Here is a 6,000-nt window from a genome sequence, read left to right as displayed (position 1 = left end):
TCTGCAGCCCACTGCTATTGCCTGGGATGAACCTATTAGGGCTGGGGCTGTGATGTGATTGATGTGAAATGCTGTGGCTGCTCTGTGTTCTTTAGTACAACCCATTTCAAACCAGGTAGGTCAGGGAGCTTGGCAAGCATACCATGTTAGGAAGGACAATCTTTCCAATGCACTCTGTGCCCCCCTGCACTGTTGGAGAGGTTGGGGCTGTCACATATGGACTCCTCTGTCATGGCAAAACCTGGGGGAGGGGGAGGGCATGGCAGTGGGTACCGGGTTGGCAGCACAGTGTGCTGTGAAGGCAGGTTGTCACTGAGAGAGCTTACAGCAGAGGGCTTTGCAGAGTAGAAAATGTAAATAGAGGTGTCCTTTGATGCTATTGCATAGGGAAATAATCAGTTACTATCACCGTTATTTAATACGGTACCAAACTCTGCATGCCTGGCTGACTCGCTTCTATTCATGGTGTCTAGGACAGAGAAACAATTACAAGTGTGTGTAAAGGATGGAGGTGAAAAAAGAACAGGAGCTGAGTTTTAACTCCTTAGAGTAAAAATGAGGGAGGCTTCTCCTCCTGCCCCTCCTGACCTGTGCTCCTTTCCAGGTGCCCTGCTGAGCCCACCCAGCAGCAGGACAAAGCTGCATCAGTGCAGAGCTGCAGCCTCTGGGACCTTCCTTGGTGCTGGGCTTTGCTCTTCTGTTTTCTTCTTTGAGACCTTTTGGGGCTCAAATAGCCCTTCTCTGTTCCCTCGAAACACTTTCTGTTCCCTCACTGTGGAGGTGATGGGCTGCCCTGCTCCTAAAGGGGATAAGCATCGCTTTGGTTTCTTGGGAATACAGCTGTCTCCACCTGTAGAGCAGTGACAGCAGTGCTTCCCTCCCTCCTCAATTCAGGTGTCAATGAGCTGGACTGTGCCTTATGCTATATGCATATAGCACCTAGTGCCATCCGATTTGGATCTTGGCTGGCATATGTAGGGAACTGAATTCAAATGGTATGGAGTGAGAATAAAAAAAGCTCTGGCCAAAGTGGGAATGTCCCCTCCTCAACACAGCCCATATACACGGAACTTTGATTTGCAGAGCACTTCACAAGCATTAAATTCTGTTTTAAAACACTGTCATGAAATAGAGTGAGATAAATTGAGAGCTTTTTATTTAGGGAGGGAAAAAGTTTATGATAAAAAGCTGAATTTATAGTGTAGCTCTGAAAAGAACATTTACGAGGATTTTAGAAACTCCAAAAGCTTCCTAAATGCTGTAGTAATGAGGGTCCCCTAAGGGACTTAAAGTGTGCAGTAGCCAAATTCAGGTCAGATAAAGTTGCTGTTAATGATGCAACCCCTTCAAGTTTCCCCGAGTATAAAAAATCAGACATAGACTGCGCTCATTTTTGCAGCCATAAGGAAGAATTGGTTTGGAAATACCAAAGATGAACTGTTCAGACTGCATGGAAAATTACAAAGGTCTCCCGAAGGTGAACGTGTGACCAAAAAGACCGGGCTACCACCACATATAAATAAGTCATGTTGGCTGTTTTGAAAACAAACAGTGCCTTGACAAACGAATGGAGGACTGGTGAGTAAGGGAGGCTGGCCAGGCTGATTTGACTCAGTCCCGATACAGGACCAGTAAAAAATACAGATCTGCCTTTATAAAACCCTCCTTGTGTTGCTTCAGCTCTTACCTGTCTGCTGGCACCCTGAGGTGTGGCTGTAGCCCCATCTCCCCCTCAGAGCTGCAAACAGGGAGACCCTCTGATTATTCGCCCTTAAACTCAGGACGTTATATATATGGGTGAGTGGTCTATTGGAGAGAACAGAGGATTTTTCGTGGTATTTTGGGTGAATCTCAGCAAGTCTCATCTCCAGTCTGTGCTTTATTTCCCGTCCTATACACTGGCCTTCATGCCATTGATCTCCTGAAAGGCATATGCTGTTTCAGAAGCTGTTTTTCCTATTACAGTCAGCAGCGTCTCCATCCAGAAACAGCACCCTATTTGGGTCTTGTGCACATGCAGTTTGGGTTCCAGCACATTTGGCTCATTCTCGTTACAGTGGACACTGAACCTGTTTGCACCTGGGCTGCATTTCTTCCTGACATAATTTGCAAGCCTGAATAACAAAGCTCGGAATCTTTTTGTTTCTTCTTTTTCTTTTTCCTTCTACACACATGCGGGACGTTTTTTACCTTCAGTAGCTCCATACACTGCTGTGCAGTTCTTCTCAGCCCAAACATTGTGGTTTATATTTGCTAGAGAGGAGCACAGTGGCTGGAAACCTGTGCTATGAAAGCTTTGCGATCCGTCAAGTGGATGCTGTAGGCTGCATCGGCTCCCTCCTTCCCAGTTGCAGATAGTAATTCATTTTGGGGATATAGCCCTCAAGAAGCAACTTTTGCAGGCTCCTCCTTTGCTTCAGTGGCATACAAACCTCTCATCCTTCTGTTCAGGCTGCACTTTGGCAGGGCTTCTCTCATAAAACAAGGATTGGATGTCCAGTATTACTTGTCGTGGCACAAAACACGGCTCTTTACACCTCAGAAGAATCTTTAAATTACAGACTGGTAGAGCAGCCGGGGACAGAACGTCAGCCTCTATCAGTGAATCAAAGCATTCAGCTGCACTCACTGTCTTACTTTTCTTTCCACTGCATCGGGCCAAGCAAAGCCAATGCTAATCGGTTGAGAGAGCTGCAAATGTTTTGAAATACAGAGGATTAGGGAAAGTCCATGATTTGGGCAGACATGAATTATTGTGTGTAGATATAAATAAATATTGTTCCCAGCTCAGCCTCTGGCTCGTGTCCAACACGCCACAAATTCATCCAAAAATGAATGGGTTAGTGTGTTAACAAGTGCCTGACAGACTCTGAAAACTGCCCAGGAGGTACACACACACTGTGCTTGACCAGCTACCCTTTGCTGCCAAAATTAACCCTTAGAATATGTTTGTGCTGAGCGGAGCCTGCCCACAGAAAAGGCTGAATGCGGTGTGTGCTCGGATGGTTGCCTGGCAGAGCACAGGAGATGGAAGGTGGGTGTGAGTTATGCACAGCTTTTTTCAATATCTGTGTGATAGCTGCCAGAGTGAAATAAAGAGCCCGAGGTGGAGGAGAGCCCTTACCACAACGGGAACAGCCCACCTTGTTATCTGCTGAGCAGCAGGGATGGCTCTGTGATAGCTAAAACTTGACTTCTTAAAACAGTCTTCCGAATTACCGAGGATCTCAAAATGGCTTATCTGTAGGCTGCCTCTTTCATCTCTTTGCTATTTTTAATAGCCCATTATGAATCATTTTGATATGTTCATAAATGTTATCCTTTCTGCGAGTTCCTTGCTATGGTTGTCAACTGCTGAGCTAATGTGAGCATGGTTAGTTGGCCTGGGATGTGAGAGCTTCAGAAAAATGTCTGCTTGGCTGCGTGATTTATAGCAACTCTGAGTCCCTGAGCATCTCCTCCATAAATAAGGAGAATGGGTGCTCTGCTTTTCTGTAATCAAGACATCCTATTGCTCTCGCCCTCCTTTGTTTTGTTTAGCTTTAGGAGGTTTCTCTGGACGTGGTTTGTCTTGTGGTGTTTGCAGTCAACAGGGACACGTGGTATTTCTCTAAAGAAGAGTTTTGCTGAGTCTTGGCTGCATTTTGTGATTGAAAGATGGAGACACGTGCAAGGCAATCACTTCTTGTGGCCATTGAGTGTCCCAAAATGCTGGGAAAGCTGCAGGCTGTGGCTGGGAGCAGCAGGGCTGAGGGCCTTCCTGCATCTCCAGCATCTCATGGTGTGTTTCTCACATGTGACACGATGCCCTTGGAAACTAAACCCATTCGTGCACAAGTTTTAAAAAAAAAGAAATACAAACCCTGCACAGTGAGGGGTTTGTAACACTGTTTGAAACACTGCTGCCCTGAGCCCCAGCACATCCATTGCCAAGACTGTGATCTTCTGTGCTGGTTTGAGGTGGGCAGAAAGCCCTTCCAGTCAGATACCCTTCCAGTCAGACACACAGCCATCGGATGCCTTTCTGCCACCATTAAAGCTCTCCCTAACCTGACTTTGGGTGTTCTCAGAGACTCTAGAAAGAATAATTTATGAAATCCCTGGATCAATTATATAACAGCAGCACGGTGCGTAATTACAAGGCTCAGGAGTGCTGTTACCCTTGCAAGTCAGTCATTTGCACTTATGTGTTTGGTGCTGCTATGACAGCAGAAGGCATTTTTGCTGAATCCAACAAATTCTGCTGCAGAACAACTGTCCAAACAAACCAGCGTTAAGTGGCTTGCAATGCTTCTTACATAAAGGCTTGGAGTAGTACAGGGCAGAAGGAAGTCATGCAGAACGGGAAGTCTGCTGGAAAGCTGTGAAGTCGGCGAGCCAAATAACACGAGGCACTGAGCAAGCTGTGCTGATGTTACCAGTGTGCAGGCTATGGACACGTCCTACAAGATGCTAACAGCCCAGTGTGGGCAGGCAGGAGGTGCAGTGGAGCTTCAGCCCCAGCCATGCAGCAGGCAGTTCGTTAGGGATGCTTGAGTGTTAGCAGGTGGATCTAATCCAGCTTTTGTTTAATGTCATCAAAAGGATTGATTGATTGATATCGGTAAAAGCTGGATCAGGGCTGAAGTTTTTAGATGAAACATAAAGATGTGCAGAAATCCCAGCTGAAGTTCGGCCGAGTTTATTTAAAAGTCCAGAATCTGCTAATGACATGTAATTATAAAACATAATGTGTAAATATCCTGGCATGGTTTTGCTGCTTTCTCACATGCTGGGTTGGGCAGTAATTCAGACAGCACAAATTGTCCCTCCGTGCCTTGGGAATGGCAGATGCCTGCAGGACCGACACTGGTGGGAAGGTTTAGGTGAAGGTGCTTTAGGACAGCCATGCTGTTCTGCTGTGGGGTGAGGGAGAGCTGGCCATGCAGGCTCCTGCAGGTGTAGAAAAAAGGGTTCACAGCTGCTGCTACACCGTGGAACATCTCTCAAAACAAAGCTCAGCTCATGGTGGCCATCTCCACTCCTGGCTCTCCAAGCCCAAGCATCCCTCCGCATCTGGTTAAGGTGGCAACAAACACGAAGTAAGACTGCATCCAAGAAGCAGTAGAGGATGGGGTGCGTGCTGAGATGTAAAGCAGAATTCGTTTGCTCTCTCTCATTTTGGAGAGAGAACAGGAAAAATAGCCAGAAAAAGCTATGAAGGTTGTAGTGAAGTAGCAGCCCATCGAAGTGAGATGTTTTCCAGGAGGCGTAAGGAACTGTAAGTGAAGAAGTTAGACCAGTGGGAGCAGAAGTGAAAGATGTGCTGCTTAGGCTTGACAGTGGATAAGTAGGGAGATGCCTGGTTAATGGGGTTGGTGGAGCCCATCAGTGCAGAATCTTATTTTGAGGAACAGATGCAAAAGCAACCAAATGAGAACAGTAAATCATAAGAACTGCTTCCAGGAGCTGGAGCCCACCGTGACTGAATTAGGACTGCTTGGTCATCATTTGGAATGAGGAGGAAGCTGAAGCTGTTTCCTGGCACTTGGCACATGGGGTTCATACGCTCAGCCAGCCCCCACAGCGGGATGGCAGGCGGATGGGTGCTGCTGTGTCCCTGAACGTGAGCACTGCTGCCAGAGTGCTGCCTACCTGGGCAAGAATGCTGCCAGGGGAGAAAAATAAGTCAGAAACGGAGTCTTGCAATGTGGGTGCTGCAGGCAGGGGTTTAAACCAAAGTAGGGTAATGGGATGAATGGGAGAGCAAAGCACAGCCCGGTGTGAGAAGAAAAGAGTGATGGGCAGATGGACGAGAGGCAGAAATCCTGAACATCTCAGAGCATACACTGATGAGCCACAGCACTGCATTACTCACAACAAGAGCTGGTGGTAGGCAGAAGCAGAGATACTGGTTGTGATGAGAACACTGAGCTGTGGGGCTTCGAGTCCTGGTGCTCTGCACATGACATGCATGGGACCCATGGCCAGGAGCTGCCCCTCCTGCATGGCTACAAGGAC

Source organism: Gallus gallus, chromosome 18 (genome assembly GCF_016699485.2).
Source record: "Gallus gallus isolate bGalGal1 chromosome 18, bGalGal1.mat.broiler.GRCg7b, whole genome shotgun sequence".
In the NCBI taxonomy this organism is placed as follows: Eukaryota; Metazoa; Chordata; class Aves; order Galliformes; family Phasianidae; genus Gallus; species Gallus gallus.
Note: the sequence above shows the minus strand (reverse complement) of the source record.